The sequence below is a fragment of the Triturus cristatus genome, chromosome 11, assembly GCF_964204655.1.
Source record: "Triturus cristatus chromosome 11, aTriCri1.1, whole genome shotgun sequence".
NCBI lineage: Eukaryota > Metazoa > Chordata > Amphibia > Caudata > Salamandridae > Triturus > Triturus cristatus.
The window spans coordinates 804,855,517-804,876,051 of NC_140594.1; positions in this window are offsets into that span (position 1 = coordinate 804,855,517).

Sequence of the window (20,535 nt, forward strand, 5' to 3'; positions counted from 1 at the left end):
TATAAAGAGTTAATTTAATCATTAAGGTAACTTTTCATTTAAATTTTCTACCATTTAAAAGCATGCAGAAATATTATATTTTCACAATCCAATAGTGAGTTGACAAGTACTTATCTAAGAGTTACATACCTTGGTGCTTCCAATCTTCACCTTTGTGCCCTGGGTCATAAATCTGACACCAGTACTGCTCATTATCAGGCCATCTGCAGCTTGAAGATGACAATGTAAAATAGACATAGTCTTCCCTTAAAAAAGAAAATGTGACCATGTGCTTTTATAAAAAGAAACTTAAAGATGTGAGCATCTCAGAAGGTGTCAACCAGCTACTATCTGGTATACTGTATATTTTCACATTTAAATTTACATTTAATATAATTTTTTAACATTTCAAACCTTTTCGTGTACATTTTTTAACATTATTTAACATATTTTTAATTAGTATATATTAAATAAATGTACATATTTTATAGAAAAATTTAATTTATACTTTACAAACTTTGCCACATTTTCTACAATATTCTTTGATATGTTTAACATTTGTAATATTTGTTTCCTTTTTTAACATTTATTTAAATTTCTGATATTTTTCCCATTGATTTCTATTAGGAAATAGTCTTTATTTTTAGTTTCATTTGGTGCCATTTTTATTTTAACTCTACCATGTATTTTGGAGTCTATTGGTTTTGTTTTGGTTCTTTTTTCCAGGAACCGAGCCATGGTAAGTGTTTTCATTAGTGTCCTGCACTATTTTGTTGGGTGGCATTTTTTTGATAATGTATTAAAAATGTATGATTATGTTGTGTCAAACTATGTAATGTTACTTCTGTTTCGATGAGTATGGGCCTTAATGCAAGTATGTCAGTCCCAAAACCACTGTACCCGTGGTGGCCGTCTAGCCTCCGCAACCTCGACCGTCCGATTGCCCAATTACAAGTTTGACGGTTGTCCCGCCATCAGCCCGACACAAGAACGCCGTCACCAATAAGATCCTGGATCCCGTCCGGATGGTGGTGGTGAAAGTGGTGCTCTGCGGCGGCGGTGCCAATGCTGGCACTGCTGTACAGATTAGGATCAGCATTGCCAAGAAGCTTTTCATGGCGAAGACGTTGTAAAGGCAGAGAAAGGGTCCCCAAACAGGGCCCTAAGGTTTTTTACCCCAATGGGGGGGCTGCATGGGGGCACACTGTTATGTGTGCATTGAGCACCATGCAAAACATGGTGCATGGTACACAATCCACTGTCGATCTATATCTGCAAATGGTAAGTTTTCTATTGATTTGGGTGAATTTTTTTATATATTGTTTATGTTGTGTTTATTTTATTATCATATGAAGTTGTTTGGATTCTGTGTTGTATTTATGTAATGTGAAGGTTTGAATTTGTTCTTAATTTGGTTAGGAGCTTCGTAATTTTTTGTGTAATTATTAATATGTATATTTTTATTATATCAGTGTTTAATTTTTGATTGTATATAATTATTTCACTGATGTAATAAAATATTTATATAATCATTATAGAAAAGAATTGGCTTATCGGTCTGGAGTATGTTGTTGTTTTTGGGTTTTTGGTAAATGTATATGTGTTTTAAAGGATGCATTTGGCCATTTCTTCTAAGCAGTCTAGTCCTTAGTTATTTACAAAGATTCAGACTTTGCATTGTAACATTTTGTACATTTTTTAGTTTGTTTGTTAAATTTAGGACCAATTTGAGTATCAGATTGTTCTATTCTTAGTTCTTGGTAGTTTTGCTCCTTTTGTATTGGTTCCATAAATTTGTATAGTGTAGGTTGAGTTCTGCCTAGTGTGAATTGGAAGGCATTCTGCCATCCTTCCACTGCATCGCTTGTTTTGGTTTCCTGTGCCAGGATGCTGTCATAGACATTCCAACATGGTATTTGGAATTGAGCGAGGCATCTGTGTCCTTAACAATGTGGCATGCCCACCCATGTGTCTTCAAAATAATCCATTAGGGGACTAAGTTTGTCTTTATTTTGTTGGTATAAAGGGCTTTCTATTAGTAAGATATAGTGATTGACTACCTCTGTGATAGACACATAAGCTAGTGCCATCATTTTTTAGGTCGAGAGTCAGCACCCATGCGTTGTCAGCAAGACCATTTGTAGACAGTGGGTTAGGCTTTTTTTGGTATCTCTATGATGATTTCATATTTTAATAATGTTGTATACTTACTTTTTTATATGCTACTCGTTTATTGTTGAAACTTTCTGGCAGTTTGTTGACTTTGAAGTTTTTAATTCTTTTCGGTAGACTTTGAAAAACAACTGAAGTTACATAGTGTGTTACTATTTAATTGTTTATTAATATGTTTTCATTTTGTAACAGTTACTTTATAGTTTAAGTATAAGTATTAATTACATGAATATCTAGTTGTATATTTTCTTATATATTTGTTTGCTGTGATAATACAGCAGAATTTCCTCCTCTTGCAGCATTTGTGGTTTATGAAGTATTTATTTGCTTTAATTAGTCTGCCTTTCATTTTGTTTGGTTAATTGTGTGTGTCATTTTATTGGTCAAAGTTGTTGATAGTTATGTTTTATTGGCTGGTTTTGTTTAGTTTGACATTTTGTATCAGTTGAGTCTTTGTCTGATAAACCATAATTTATGTTTCATTTATGTAGCATAATTCAGAGTTGTTTTAAATAAATATAAATATGTTCATTTTTCTATCTGAATTAATGTTTATAGGTAATAATAATGTTTTTGATCCATTTATTGTATGTTAATCAAGTGCACAATTTTGTGGGAGTGAATGAATGAAATTCATTTTTTGTTGGTGCAATATGTTTTAATTTAATTATAGATGTTAATAATAAGTGTAAGGTTTATTAGATGTTTATGTTGAAAATGGTACTTTCGTGCTTGTATTGTGTAATTATTAGTGATTGTGACAATAATTTGGTAGTCGATTTTGTGGTTATCGATATTTGGGACATGTTTTATGTTTACTCAAAGGTGACAATATTTGTGATTCTGATATTTTTGTTACCGATATTTGTAAAAATCTGTGTTTTTACCAATGATATTAGTGCGCTCGCTATCAGTGTTTTTTTTCAGTTATGTAAATGAAGGCGATATTTTCGTTTTCAATATTAAATTTCCGATATTTGTGTTTCTTGATATTTGGTGAATCAATATCATTATAACAATGATCCGGTGATGTATTAATCCAAAGCAATTTATATATTGTGGTGTGAACATATCAATACCAGAATATAGATGAAACATAATACCATGGACAAATTATTGAAAATAAAATTTCAACAGGTAAGTATGTCAAAATGTTGTATACCTAGCTTCACTTATTTGTACCTTGGCGATATATTTCTTCATGGTATGTAGATGTGGAGATAGAGATAGTAAATCTATATTTATTTTAAACAAAATTTTATTGTTTTCATTTAAGAAGACTGCCGGGACTTAGCAGACAATGATCTATGTACTATGGTAGTACAGAGCAATACATGTCCAGTGCCTAGCACATCAGAAACAGACAATGATCTGCAGTAGTAGTACAAAATAAAACAGGTTAAAGATTTGCACGTCCTTCACACGCATGCAGCTCGAGTGCATAATATATTGAAACATGCCATTTAACCTCATTAGCTAGCAACTAACAAACAACTTCTAACACTCCCCTTTAGTTCCATAATCCCCAGCCCCACCCTACATGCCCTTACCTCTCGATATTTTGCCCCTTTATAGTCTGTCCTTGATATTCTTGCTCCTTGTTCATAGATTTTTTTTAATATCCTCCACCCTCTGTAGGGATCAAACAAAAATAATCAATGTGTTGTCAGACCATTCGATAATCTCATTAGACCTCTGCTTACCAGCTCTACAGAATGAAAGATCCAGATGGGCATTCAAGACTTTAATAATCGAAGAAACTTGGGTAGAACAGATGTGTCGAACATTGGATGAGTTTCTAGACAGTAACATAGATACAGCCTCTAACTTTGGGTTCTGGGGAGCACTAAAAGAGTTTTAAAGGGGGGAGGATATAGCTTTTCAGGCAAATTAAAAACAGTTAGAAAAGACAAAACACAAACAGTTGCAGTCCAAACTAAACCAGGCAACCACAGCATTTAATCTTACTCCAACTTCAGTAACAAAAAGAGAGGTTGAACAAGCGGGACATCATTTTCAAGAGAATTTTTTGTCAATAGAAATATTTAACCATAACACATATCTTCAAAAAAGATACGAAGAGAGTAAACACATAGCTAAATATCTGGCCTCGTCAGCTAAACGTAAAAATAATATTAATTCAATAAAGACGATCTTCGATCCTGAGGCAGGCTGAGTAGTATCTTTAGGGGTCATTATTCAAAGCTGTAGTCAGATCTTTATACCACCTCTTTAGAGACAAAATATGTCTAGTTGGCATCAGTATGCCAACAATATCAACTGATCAGAGGCGAACCATCATTGCCTGGATAACTATGACTGAAATTGCGCAGGCGGTTAACTCCTCTCCCAATGCTAAAGCATGTGGCAAAGACAGAATACCTGCGGAAGTTTATAAAACTTTTTTTCTGCAACTGAATATATTTTTAGTCAGGTTCTTTAACCAAATCTTTTTAGGTTGTGAAATCCCCAATATGTTAGCTGAATCTGTAATTGTTAGCTTCTTAAAAAAACAGATAAGGACTCCAATTCTTATGGTCCGATTTGCCTGCTCAACAGTGAATATAAATTACAAAAATCTTTGCAAATTGATTAGCACTCAGTCCAATCAATTGTCCATAATGATCAAAACAGTTTTTCACCGGGCAGATTCATTACTAATAAAACAAACTATCTGATTCAGGCAATTGTCTATTACAAAACTCAGAATGTTAGATGCAGGAAAGGTGTTTTAACTGGTCCAATGGGAAGTTCTATTTGCATTTTTTCTTAAATTTGCTTTCCCCCAAGATTTATTCAGCTACTTCAAAATCTCTATTTAAATGCAAAGTTCCATATAAATATTAACATTAGAGCAGCGAGAGAGATCACTAATAGGTGAGGAATGTATCAAGGATTCCCTATATCGCCTATTCTGTTTCCCTTATTCATTGAACCATTAGCATGTGCTGTATGACAAGACCATGATATTAGTCCCCTAGTTATCGGAGCAGCTAAACTGAAACTTTTTGCAGATAACGTGGTTTTATATCTAGCAGGTGAAGGAAACAAACATATTGTGCACTTCTGCAAAGATGAACAAATCTACAGATATAGGTAGATATAAGATTAATCACTCCAAGTCAGAGGCTCGACTTTTTAATTGTTCATCAGAAATGGTGGCAACAATAGTGCAAGTGCATTATTGTCCATCTTGCTCTATAAAATATTCAGGAATGTATGTTACCCCCAAAATTGCGGATTTGTTTGTACTTAACTATACTACCACATTCACTAAAATGCTCAAATTGCTAATCCAATGGGAACATTTGCTGTTGACAGTCGTATCCCAGGTTGGGCTGATTAAAATTAATATTTTACTGTTATTCCTATTTCTATTTACAAATATTATAATTCAAGTTTCATAATCATTTTACCATGCAGTTGATTCAGAAATACAACACTTTATTTGGCAAGGGAAGAAGCCCAGGCTTAAAATTGAGGCCATTCAACTGAATTTGGAGGAGGGAGGGCTGGCACTTCCCAGAATGAAATCATACTACCAGGTGACATTCCTAGGCTGGTTATCAGGAGCTTCAAGGAACATATTGAGGAATAGTAATTTTTATGTAAAGAACATGTTAAGCATGTCCAAAATTGATCCTTTTGCCTTCTTAAAAATTCCCAGGTTACCTAAGAGGTTTAGATATAAAACACTCCGGGTCTTTATGGATCCATTCAACTAGATTTGGGAAGAATATGAAGCCCCCCTGCTCCATTCCCATTTGAAACTGATTGAATGTATTCCATTAGGACTATGTCTAGGTATCAAAGATCTTAGGGCCGATTTTGATGCGGTCGGAAATGTCTACAACCATTGTTTGGAGCCGACTGACCGCATCGAGATAAGTATGGGTGGTGAATTCGGCTTTGCTCATGGAGATTGCAGAGGTTTCCGCACTACGCATTACACGGAGCTCGCGGAGTTCTGAAAAACTTTGTTCTGTGTAGCGGAGCGGTCTTTTTTCCCTCGCTCACTTTCGTCAACGTCAAGTTGGCGAGTGTGAGCGTGGAAAATCAACTTCCCGGCAAGATTTCTCAATGAGGGTGGTCAGATTTCTCATTGTGAGTGGTTGCTTGCGTTGAGAAACCATCCGTTGGCATTGAGAAAGCTGCCGCTCGAGTAAAATTCTACTCGAGCGGCAGAAAGGAAGCAGTGCCTGCTTTGCGCTGTGTATGGTGCCATTTACGATGATTGCACAGTTCAGACAAGCACCTGGCACTGAAAATCACCACGAACGGTATTTATCTAACGCACTCCGCTGCTCGCGGAGCTCTGCGCAGCGCGGCGGAATTTTGTTTGCACTTCGCAGGAATCCGCCGAGGCTGTCCCATTCGGATTCCTTTCCGACTGACCCATTATGATGCTGTCGGTCAGAAAGGGATCCGAACAAGCTTTCTGAATGGCTTCTGATGGGACCAGTAATCCCAAGGGCGTTTTTTTCCGCCCGAAGGATTACAATGGTGGATTCCTACAGTCTTTCTGTGCCAGTTACTTGACCAAACAAACTTTGTCACTAACTAAGGAGGAGCACGTACTCATCTGTTTCCCTAGCCTTTCTGTGCTGTCCTTTCCGACAAAGAAAGGCTGTTGAATCTGACTTTGGGGGCCCCAGCAGGGCCCCCATGGGTGCAAGGCTTCCGGATGGTGGCCCCTGTTGATCCCTGCACCTGGTGGCACGTACCTTGCGGTGCCTTCCACCGGGAGCAGGGAGGAACTGCACCTCAGCTTTTTACAATGAGAGCATGCATGCTCCCATTGTAAAGAATAGGAGTGCGAGCGAACAGTGTTCGGTCACATACTAATTGCTGGTTTGCGACCACTGACAGGAGGTCGGTCGGACCCAGTTCCAGATCGATGTCGGAAGGACTCAGGTCCATCCGGCATCAAAATCGGCCCCTTAGTCATAAGGCTAATTTAGTATTTTGGGGTGTGAGATTTTTTTATCAAAATAATGAATATAAGCAATGGCACACTTTCATTAACAATAACCACACCATTAGCTCCATTTCCCTTTTTGGTTTTATACAAATGAAACATTTCTGTGCATGCTATAAAGGAGACACAAAGATATAAGCTGAATATAATCAGCAAACATATTTTAGTTTAAAATGAACAGGTGTAGGAAATTGGTAAAGAATGATATATCTGAAAATCGCTGAAATGCTGATTCCAGACTTTTTTATTAAAATAACATCTTCAAGGGGCTGTAAAATCGATATTGCCCAATAAAACTTTCAAAATTGGCAAAGTTCTCAGGCCATAGGTGCCGCCAATTACAGGAGTATGGTATTTAGTAAATGGCTGCTCTATTATACTCCAACCATGATTTTAAAAAAAAACTGCAACCTGCTGGAAAATTGGCGTGTGTAGGGGCACATAAGGGAATGGAGATTGTCTCCATACGATATGCACATGCCGTAAATTAAGTACGTTTTGGCACGAGATTTTTGCAGAAATTAGTAAATTATTAGAATTCAAAGTATCTCCTGATGCCCATGGGGTATCCATGGTATTATGAAATTTCATGGCGATATATTGATAGGACAGTGCCAATTATTTTGTATTTAAACTCGCGTGGCAAGGTCATTGATATTAGCCAATTGGAAATCTGACTTAATCCCCACATCAGGTCAATAGATTGCAAAAATGCACAGGGTTAATTTATGTGAAAACCTGTACACTAAGAGAGTGTGGCTCCTAAAAAGTTTTTTTTTTAAATATGGCAAAATTGTGATAATTGAGACGAGATATTGAGTTCAAGATATTTCAAGAGGCTGCTTTTCATGTAAATTTCAGTGTTATAAATGAATTGGTCGATGTGTATTTAATATGTATTTTCATACACTGAATCATACTACGTAATGCTTTATAGTCTGCTGCATCGTCTAAAATACAAATTAAAATTAAAAAACATATTCTTGTACTTCAATATTCTGAGGTCGATATTCAGTTGTATATTCCACAACTATCATATAACCACATAATACACATGAAGTAAAAAGGAGAATAAACTGGTGACTTCAAGAAAATAGTCATCTATGGAAATGGCAGTAAATATTTAGAGAAATGATTAAGCAAAATGAATGCAAGTGAGACTGTGCAGGAGATTAAAATGAACCAGAAGACAGCCTTATCTATTATTGCAATATGCAAATGTGAAAAATATTATGTGATGTGGTATCACAAACAGGTAGTATGCACCATGGATGGCATCTGAATATAGATTTCCTTTCAGTATAGGTTTTCCTAAAATATGACCAGTTGTTAGTGTCTGCTCTCGAACAATCTGGAGTATATTCTCCAAACTTTAATTCGCCGGACTCAAATGTATTTTGCAGATGCTATTGCTTTTCTTACTGCGCATTTATTTCAGGAACTTTCCTTTCAAATGCCGTGTGTAGACTGTACAGGGCATAGTATATTTTACAAAAGGAGAAGGAATATAGTTATTACTGCTTTTTCCTTACAAATGGATTTTCGACCGTTCCTCTACATGAGGACCTATTGTATTGCCAATTAGGTGTTTGGAAAAATTAAGGGGCATATTATCAACGGCTAGCGATAATTATCGCTGGCCGTACATAGCGATGGAAATATTATCGCCGGCTATCGCTGAATATTTTCGCCATGATAACGCTATATTTACAATGCATAGCGCTATGGCGATAATATTTCAGCGATAGCGGTGTTTTCAATGGAACATCGCTGGTTTTCCAGCGATGTTCCATTGAAAACAGCGATAACATTGCTGATACGACCCTGTGGCCCTATCAGCATAATCCATCTCCCATTAAAAGTATGCCTTAGTCAGGAATTTAACAGACGTTAAATTCCTGAGTTAAGGCTGAGGTAGTGCTATTTTTTTATCGCTGCACCTCCTTGTTAATATCGCGAAGCTGCCTTCACGATATTAACGTGTTGTTTTCACAGCCACGCCTTCTTTGCATCTCATTAGCGATGCGAGGCAAGGCTGTGAAAAAACGGGCTCTACATCAAGGAAACACGCGCTAGCGTGTCCTTGATGATATTGCGATATAATTATCGCCGCTTTTCGCCCAAAAACGGATGCTAAAGCAGCGATAATTATATCGCCAGCCCTTGCTAATATGCCCCTAAGTAATTTGAAATAGGGGTACGTTTGAGTGTGCTATTTTCTCTAACTTAGAGTTTTTAACACTTCTTTAAATTATTGTTTAGCTCTATATAGTGCAAACAAGACCCAAGGGTTCAGAGCGCTCTACATAAGAATATAATTCATCACATGCAAACAGTTTGCAAAAGGACAATTTATTTTGCATTTAACGTCAGTTTCAGTTACGCTCAAGATCGTGACATACAGTTATATATATATATATATATATATATATATCACTGAAAAAACCATAGATTTCAGAGACGTTATAGTTAGAAATTACCATTTACAAACCTTAGAAATTCACAGAAAAACCATAGGTTTCAGAGGTGTTATAGTTAGCTGGCCATTTCACTCGTACAAAACCATAGAAATTCCTCTGTTATAGTTTGTTCTGCTGACTATAACTCGCGCGCCCGCAATGCACTGCTGATGATGTCACATATTGCATCATTCATGACATGGTCAGTAACATCACTGATGACATCACTGATGACATCACTGATGACATCATCCAGTGAATGTAGTTTAGTTTGAAATGTAAATATGTATCATATATATATACCAATCTGTATTGAAGATTGAGTGGATATATAACTGTCTGGATGGAGGATTTAGTAGCTGTCTGACTGTCTTTTTAAGTGAGTAATTAAAAGTGTCTCACTTAATACATGGATTAGTAACTAAACTATGTGAATGTGTGCAGCACTGTCTCTGTTGTTGTATAACATGCTGCATCAGTTGGTCACTAACTACATGAGTGTGTATATTAGTTATTGATTAGTTGGGTGAGTATTTGTATGGGACACTGAGTTAGTGTGTGGTTGGATGTGGTGTGTGTAACTCTATGCATAGATGTGTGAATGGTTGATTGACTAGGTGTATAGGTTTAAGAATGCATGTGGAAACAGTTGTTTGGGTGACTGTATTTATTTGTGTGTTGGTGAGCGAATATATGTTTTGGTTGTACATCTTCAACAAAGTAAAAAAATAAAAAGCATTGTATGTGCAAGTTGGTGTATATAAATAAGTATGTGTAAGAGTCAGTGATTGTGAGAGTAACTATATGAATAAGTGTATAATTGTAATGGTGCTTTTTTAACATATTAACTATGAGTTACTATGTGTTTGAATAAATGAGGTGTTGTTGGATAATTGTGTGAGTAAATGTAAGTGCGATTAATTTTTTTCATGAGTGAGTATGATGACTGCATAACCGACTAAGATGACTGCGGATGTGTCAATGTCTATATATGTGTATAAGTGCATTTGATAGTGTTCTATTAATTAGTGACTGCATGTATAAATGATTCTGTTGTTGAATGGGTAGTTGTGTTTGTAGACTTAGGAATCAGTGAGTGGGTATGTAGTAACTGGTATTGGTGTGTCAATCGTTTCAAATATGGTACTCTGTATTTCACAGTGAGTGATGAAAGGTTATACTAGTGTATGATGAGGTGTATCACGTGGATGATGTCATCAGTGATGTCATTTGAGATGTCATCAGTGATGTCATCAGTGATGTCACTGACTATGTCATGAATGATGCAATATGTGACATCATCAGCAGTGCATTGCGGGCGCGCGAGTTATAGTTAGCAGAACTAACTATAACGGAGGAATTTCTATGGTTTTGTACGAGTGAAATGGCCAGCTAACTATAACACCTCTGAAACCTATGGTTTTTCTGTGAATGTCTAAGGTTTTTTAAATTCTAATTTCTAACTATAACGTCTCTGAAACCTATGTTTTTTTTCAGTGAATATCAAAGGTTTTATAAATGCTCATTTTTAAGTGTGATAGTAGTTACTACCTATTCTTTTGTACTGATTTTCTACAGATTTTTAACTGTTTATTTATAAAAAAATTATTTATTAAATAACATTATATATTTTTCTGAAAATTGCATAAAAAAATGAAAAAAATTAAAACTGAAATATTGATTAATTTTCTTGTTTTCATTTTTTTATTTTGATATATTTATATTATTCTCTTTTAAAAAAAAGAGTCATGCACTCAAAGCGTACACATCACGGTGGGTGTGCGCATTCTAGCCGCCATTTTAGAAAAGTCATGAAGGATCCGCATATGGTGTGCGACGGCTGCGTGTTTTTCAGTTACATCATATACATTTAATATCACGTGATGTGCGCGATTGGTATGCGACCAGTCCGCGACTCCTGCTCCCGCGCATTCGCGACAGATGCACATTACGGTACGAGATGTTTGCACAGTTGCGGGTCCCGCATGACATCATATACGTGCTGGGGTGCGCTAGGGTGCACGACTCCCGCAAAAAAAAATTATGTTCCAAAATGATATGTGTGTGTCTTTAATATACATATTAGGGCAAGAGATTATGTAAGATATTCATAAAAATTATATATTTGTACTTATAATAAACTTATATTATTTTTAAATATATTTTCGCGAAGTCTGGTGCATGCATCGTGAGTGCAGAAAACCAGGTCAGCAGAGCTGCTGTAGAGCCAGAGAACCAGGTCAGCAGAGCTGCTCTAGAGTCTAAGAACTAGGTCAGCAGAGCTGCTTTAGAGCCAGAGAACCAGGCCAGCAGAGCTGCTTTAGAACCAGAGAACCAGGTCAGCAGAGCTGCTTTAGAGCCAGAGAACCAGGTCAACAGAGCTGCTCTAGAGCCAGAGAACCAAGTCAGCAGAGCTGCTTTAGAGCCATAGAACCAGGTCATCAGAGCTGCTTTAGAGCCAGAGAACCAGGTCAGCAGAGCTGCTCTAGAGTCTAAGAACCAAGTCAGCAGAGTTGCTCTAGAGCAAGAGATCCAGGTCAGCAGAGCTGCTGTAGAGCCAGAGAAACCAGGTCAGTAGAGCTGCTTTAGAGGGAGAGAACCAGGTCAGCAGAGCTGCTCTAGAGGGAGAGAACCAGGTCAGCAGAGCTGCTCTAGAGCCAGAGAACCATGACAGCAGAACGGCTTTAGAGCCATAGAACCGGGTCAGCAGAGCTGCTTTAGAGCCAGAGACCAGGTCAGAAGAGCTGTTGTAGATCCAGAGAACCAATCAGCAGAGCTGCTCTGTAGCCTAAGAACTAGTTCAGCAGAGCTGCTCTAGAGCCGGAGAACCAGGTCAGCAGACCTGCTTTAGAGCCAGACAAACCAGGTCAGCAGAGCTGCTTTAGAGAGAAAGAACCAGGTCAACAGAGCTGCTTTAGAGTGAGAGAACCAGGTCAGCAGAGCTGCTCTAGCTGACACTGACTGACTGACACTGACTGACTGACACTGACGGACTGACACTGACTGACTGACACTGACTGACACTGCTTGATTGAAACTGACTGACTGACACTGACTGACTGACACTGACTGACACTGCTTGATTGAAACTGACTGACTGACACTGACTGACTGACACTGACTGACTGACTGACTTACTGACACTGACTGACTGACCCTGACTGACACTGATTGACTCACACTGACTGACTGACACTGACTGACACTGATTGACACGGACTGACACTGATTGACTGATACTGACTGACTACTCTCTACTACTTTACTACGCACTCTCTACTACTCTATCTCTACTACTCACTCTCTACTACTCACACTCTACTACTCTACTACTCTCTACTACTCTACTACTCTACTACTCACTCTCTACTACTCGCTATCTACTACTCACTCGCTACTACTCTCTACTACTCACTCTCTACTACTCACTCTACTACTCATGCTCTACTACTCTCTACTACTCACTCTCTACTTCTACTCTCTCTACTACTCACTCTCTACTACTCTCTACTATTCACTCTCTACTACTCACTCTACTACTCACGCTCTACTACTCTCTACTACTCACTCTCTACTTCTACTGTCTCTACTACTCACTCTCTACTACTCACACTCTACTACTATCTACTATTCACTCTCTACTACTCACGCTCTACTACTCTCTACTACTCACTCTATTACTTTCTACTACTCTCTACCACTCACTCTCTACTACTCTACTACTCACTCTCTACTACTCACTCTCTGCTACACAGTCTACTACTCACGCTCTACTACTATCTACTACTCACTCTCTACTTCTACTCTCTCTACTACTCACTCTCTACTACTCACACTCTACTACTCTCTACTATTCACTCTCTACTACTCACTCTCTACTACTCACTCTACTACTTTCTACTACTCTCTACCACTCACTCTCTACTACTCTACTACTCACTCTCTACTACTCTCTACTACTCTCTCTCTACTACTCACTCTCTACTACTCTCTACTACTCACTCTCTACTACTCACTCGCTACTACTCTCTACTACTACTCTCTACTATTCATTCTCTACCACTCATTCTCTACTACTCACTCTATTACTCTCTACTACTGTCTACCACTCACTCTCTACTACTCTACTACTCACTCTCTACTACTCACTCTCTACTACTCACTCTCCACTACTCACTCTCTACTACTCGCTCTCTACTACTCACTCTCTACTACTCTACTACTCTCTACTACTCTCTCTCCTACTCACTCTCTACTACTCACTCTCTACTACTCTACTACTCTCTCTACTACTCACTCTCTACTATTCTCTACTACTCACTCTACTACTCTCTCCCACTCACTCTCTACAACTCTACTACTCACTCTCTACTTCTCTCTCTCCACTACTCACGGTCTACTACTCGCTCTCAACTACTCTCTACTACTCACTCTACTACTCACTCTCTACTACTCGACTACTCTCTATTACTCTCTCTACTTCTCACTCTCTACTACTCTCTCTACTACTCACTCTCTACTACTCTCTACTACTCACTCTCTACTACACACTCTCTACTACTTGCTCTCTACTTCTCGCTCTCTACTACTCTCTAGTACTCACTCTACTACTCACTCTCTACTACTCTCTACTACTCTCTCTACTACTCACTCTCTACTACTCCACTACTCTCTACTACTCACTCTCTACTACTCTACTACTCTCTACTACTCACTCTACTACTCACTCTCTACTACTCACTCTCTACTACTCTCTCTCTACTACTCACTCTCTACTACTCTTTCTCTAGTAGTCTCTACTACTCTCTACTACTCACTCTCCACTACTCACTCTCCACTACTCACTCTCTACTACTCACTCTCTACTACTCTCTCTCTACTACTCACTCTCTACTACTCTCTACTACCCACTCTCTACTACTCTCTACTCCTCACTCTACTACTCACCCTCTAATACTCTCTTCTACTCACTTTCTAATACTCACTCTCTAATACTCACTCTACTACTCTCTATTACTCACTCTCTGCTACTCTCTCTACTACTCTCTACTACTCACTCTCTACTCTCTATTACTCGCTCTCTAATATCTACCTCTCTCTACCTCTCTCGCTACTACTCTCTACCTCTCTACCTCTACATCTCTACCGCTACACCTCTACCTCTCTACCTCTCTCTACCTCTCTCTACACGCACACAAATGCACATATATATGCATATATCCATATGCATTTATATATATGTATGTGTATATATATATATACATACATATATAAACATATATATATAATCTGCATATCTATGTAAATATAAATGCATGCATACATATACATATATATATGCATAAATATGCATGTTATGAACATGAAAGTTTGAAAAACACTAATACAAGCAATACTAAAAAGCCACCTAATTACAAACAGAATTGCTTTAACTTAAACGAGGGCGAGACCTGTTGCATTTTCAATGCTTGTTTACTTTGGTTCCATCAAGAAGGCATTCCGATGTGTCACACATTTGCCATAAATTCTTAATGGTAGCACTCTAGTTGCTCATTAGATCAGTGTAATAAAGCTACTGCTCACCAGGGAAGTCTGCTACTGGTATTCAAAGTGCATGTTTCAGTCTGCATGTCAGAATTTTTTATTGAAATAGAAAAGGTTTTGAGAAGTCAAAATGTGCCCTAATTTTTCTTTCTGCAGCACTCATCATAACTTCTATGGCATAATGAACCCCCTCATTTTGTTCCTTTGCAAATTAAATCAGAGCTGCTCTAGAGGGAGAGAACCAGGCCAGCAGAGCTGCTCTAGAGCCAGAGAACCATGTCAGCAGAACTGCTTTAGAGCCATAGAACCGGGTCAGCAGAGCTGCTTTAGAGCCAGAGAACCAGGTCAGCGGAGCTGTTGTAAAGCCAGAGAACCAGATCAGCAGAGCTGCTCTGTAGCCTAAGAACGAGTTCAGCAGAACTGCTCTAGAGCCAGAGAACCAGGTCAGCAGACCTGCTGTAGAGCCAGACAAACCAGGTCAGCAGAGCTGCTTTAGAGAGAGAGAACCAGGTCAACAGAGCTGCTTTAGAGCCAGAGAAACAGGTCAGCAGAGCTGCTCTAGCTGACACTGAATGACTGACACTGACTGATTGACACTGACTGATTGACACTGACTGACTGACACTGACTGACTGACACTGACTGACACTGATTGACTGAAACTGACTGACTGACACTGACTGACTGACTGACACTGACTGATTGACTGACCCTGACTGACACTGATTGACTGACACTGACTGACTGACACTGACTGACACTGATTGACACTTACTGACACTGATTGACTGACAATGACTGACTGACTGACACTGACTGACTACTCTCTACTACTCTACTACTCACTCTCTACTACTCTCTCTCTACTACTCACTCTCTTCTACTCTCTACTACTCACTCTACTACTCACACTCTACTACTCACTCTCTACTTCTACTCTCTCTACTACTCACACTCTACTACTCTCTACTATTCACTCTCTACTACTCACTCTCTACTACTCTCTACTACTCACTCTACTACTTTTTACTACTCTCTACCACTCACTCTCTACTACTCTACTACTCACTCTCTACTACTCTCTACTACTCTCTCTCTACTACTCTCTACTATTCACTCTCTACTACTCACTCTTTACTACTCTCTACTACTCACTCTCTACTACTCACTATCTACTACTCACTCTCTACTACTCCCAACTACTCACTCTCTACTACTCACTTGCTACTACTCTCTACTACTCACTCTACTACTCATGCTCTACTACTCTCTACTACTCACTCTACTTCTAATCTCTCTACTACTCACACTCTACTACTCTCTACTATTCACTCTCTACTACTCACTCTCTACTACTCTCTACTACTCACTCTACTACTTTCTACTACTCTCTACCACTCACTCTCTACTACTCTACTACTCACTCTCTACTACTCTCTCTCTACTACTCACTCTCTACTACTGTCTACTACTCACTCTCTACTACTCACTCACTACTACTCTCTACTACTCACTCTCTACTACTCTCTCACTACTACTCTCTCTCTACTACTCTCTACTATTCATTCTCTACTACTCACTCTCTACTACTGTCTACTACTCACTCTACTACTCTCTACTACTCTCTACCACTCACTCTGTACTACTCACTCTCTACTAATCTCTCTCTACTATTCACTCTCTACTACTCACTCTTATACGCTCTCTACTACTCTCTCTCTACTACTTGCTCTCTACTACTCACTCTCCACTACTCACACTCTACTACTCAATCTCTACTACTCACTCTCTACTACTCTCTACTACTCTCTCTCCTACTCACTCTCTACTACTCTACTACTCACTCTCTACTACTCACTCTCTACTACTCACTCTACTACTCTCTACTACTCACTCTTACTACGCTCTACTACTCACTCTGTACTACTCACTCTCTACTACTCTCTACTGCTCACTCTCTACTACTCACGCTCTACTACTCGCTCTCAACTACTCTCTACTACTCACTCTACTACTCACTCTCTACTACTCTACTACTCTCTCTTACTCTCTCTACTACACACTCTCTACTACTTGCTCTCTACTACTCGCTCTCTACTACTCTCTAGTACCCACTCTATTACTCACTCTCTACTACTCACTCTACTACTCACTCTCTACTACTCTCTACTACTCACTCTCTACTTCTCCACTACTCTCTACTACTCACTCTCTAATAATCTACTACTCACTACTACTCTCTCTCTACTACTCACTCTCTACTACTCACTATTGCTCACTCTCTACTACTCTCTACTACTCACTCTCTACTACTCACTCTCCACTACTCACTCACTACTACACTCTACTACTCACTCTCTACTATTCTCTCTGCTACTCAGTCTCTACTACTCTCTACTAATCACTCTCTACTACTCTCTACTACTCACTCTCTATTACTCTCTACTACTCACTCTACTACTCACTCTCTACTACTCTCTAATACTCACTCTCTAATCCTCACTCTCTAATACTCACTCTCTACTACTCACTCTACTACTCACTCTCTGCTACTCTCTCTACTACTCTCTACTACTCTCTACTACTCACTCTCTACTCTCTATTACTCGCTTTCTACTCTCTACCTCTCCCTCTACTACTCTCTACCTCTACACCTCTACCGCTACACCTCTACCTCTCTACCTCTCTCTACACGCACACATATGCACATATATATGCATATATATCCATATGCATTTATATATATGCATGTGTGTATATATATATATATATATTCACTGAAAAAAACATAGGTTTCACACACGTTATAGTTAGGAATTAGCATTTAAAAAACCTTGCAAATTCACTGAAAAAACCATAGGTTTCACACATGTTATAGTTAGCTGGACATTTTACTCATAAAAAACCAATGAAATTCCCCCGTTATAGTTAGTGCAGGCAACTATAACTCACGCGACCGCAATCCTCTGCTGATGCTAATACTGTATTTAGACACTTATTTGCCCATGTCTTCTTCCATTAAATTTTAGCTATACATATATTACAAATATTTTTTTTTCATAAAGACACATATGTCATCAGCAGAGGATTGCGGTCGCGTGAGTTATAGTTGCCTGCACTAACTATAACGGGGGAATTTCATTGGTTTTTTATGAGTAAAATGTCCAGCTAACTATAACATATGTGAAACCTATGGTTTTTTCAGTGAATTTGCAAGGTTTTTTAAATGCTAATTCCTAACTATAACGTGTGTGAAACCTATGGTTTTTTCAGTGAATTTGTACGTTTTTTTAAATGCTAAGTTACTTTACGCCGTTCATGGCGTGCGCGCCCACTTAACGCAGTTCGTTCCGTGCGCGCACGGTGAGCACGCGGTGCGCTTCGCGTGCCCACGTTACGCTGGATGGCCCATGTACGCACGATGCGCTTCGCGCACCGTCCGCACACGGAGGACATATTATGCGCTTCGTTGTGAAAGGTAATCTATTAAATGTTCCATTGTTGTATAAGCCATGCGTAAAAGGTCCCCCTGCAGGCACCTTTTAAACACGGGGGGGGGGGGAATATGTGGATTTTTTTTTTTTTTATTAATTTTTACCGTACGCGTACGGTAAGCGCAATCGGCGTTTTTAAAAAAAAAAAAAAAACGAGTTTTTGGCCTTGGGGGTTCTTTTGGGACACCTTAACCAAGGCTAGGTGGTTAGGAGCTGTCTAGCCTGCTCCTTTACATGTTATCAATCTTTGTTTTTCCTCCCCAGCTCAGAATGCGAGAGAGAAAATGGCGGCCGCCACTTCCTGGTTTCGACCGATTCGAATGTTTACTAAGATCTAACAGCCAATCAGAATCGCGCTCGCGCACGGCACCGTACGCGTACGGTAAGCTTACCGTAAGCGCACGGTAAGCGCACCGTAAGCTGCCACAGATATATATATTGATTTAAATGCTATTTTCTCAGGAACTACTGAACAGATTTACACCAGACCTACAAAAGGCACTTCCTTGACCTGTAGACTACCTCTCTGCCAAATTTCAAGTAACTCTGTTCAGCCGTTCGGGCTGTAGCTGTGTCTAAAGGTCCTATGGAAAAATGCATGGGAAAAATGCGTTTTGGGACCCCCCTTTTTTCTCAGCCCCCGCTTGACATATCCCCCCGAGACTTCCAGGGTAGGAGCGGAGCGTAGCGCCCCATTAGTTTTGAAAATTTTGCGAGGATTCGTCGACCGGCGCCAAAGTTATTCCAAATAGAATGTTGCGGTTTTCCTATGGAAACAGGGTCCTAACTATAACTATCTACTGGCGACCGCCAGTAGATAATATACATACATATATAAACATATATATATAATCTGCATATCTATATAAATATAAATGCATGCTTACATATACATTTATATATTCACTGAAAAAAACCATAGGTTTCAGGCACGTTATAGTTAGGAATTAGCATTTAAAAAACCTTATAAATTTACAGAAAAAACCATAGGTTTCAGGGGCGTTATAGTTAGCTGGACTTTTCACTCATACAAAACCAATGATATTCCCCCGTTATAGTTAGTTCAGCTAACTATAACTCGCGCGCTGATGATGTCACATATTACATCACTCATGACATGGTCAGTGACATCACTGATGACATCTCAAATGACATCACTGATGACATCACTGATGACATCATCCTTGTGATAGAGTGGCAGACCTCCTCTTTCCCTAATATAACCTTTGATACACACATTCAAAAATAGAAACTAAAATTTTCAAAACAATGGACATACCAATACCAGTTACAACAACCTATTCAATAATTCTACGATCCACATACACATCTACTCATTCACCAACAGTCCTATACAGTCACTCATACATGTACTTACTCATCATATGTGCTCATACACCTATACATCCTGTTACACAACACCACTCATCCATAGAGTTACTCACACACATAGTCACTCATGCTAATAAGGAATTAAACATCCATTTACTTGCATATAGTTATACACACACCACCACTCTTACTTCTACAGATACTTATACATACTTAGTCTTTTAAACAATCACTTATAGAAACACATACTTATTCATACAGGAACTCTTTCAATCTCTCACTCTCACATATACTCACTTAAATACACCAATAGTCACATATACTAGTTTAAAACATATGTAGTTACTCATAAAGACACTATTGAGACAGTCATTCACTCACTAACACACCCATGCACAGACTCATCCACCCATACAGTCCTGCACATATGCTGTCTTCAACACATACAAACAGTGAGTTACTCATTCATGCACCTATTCACTACGTAATACCCTCACCTAACCATACAGACACTCAGACACTCATACTGATACTCAAAAAACCAACTAATAACCTCTATAGACACTCATGTAGCTAC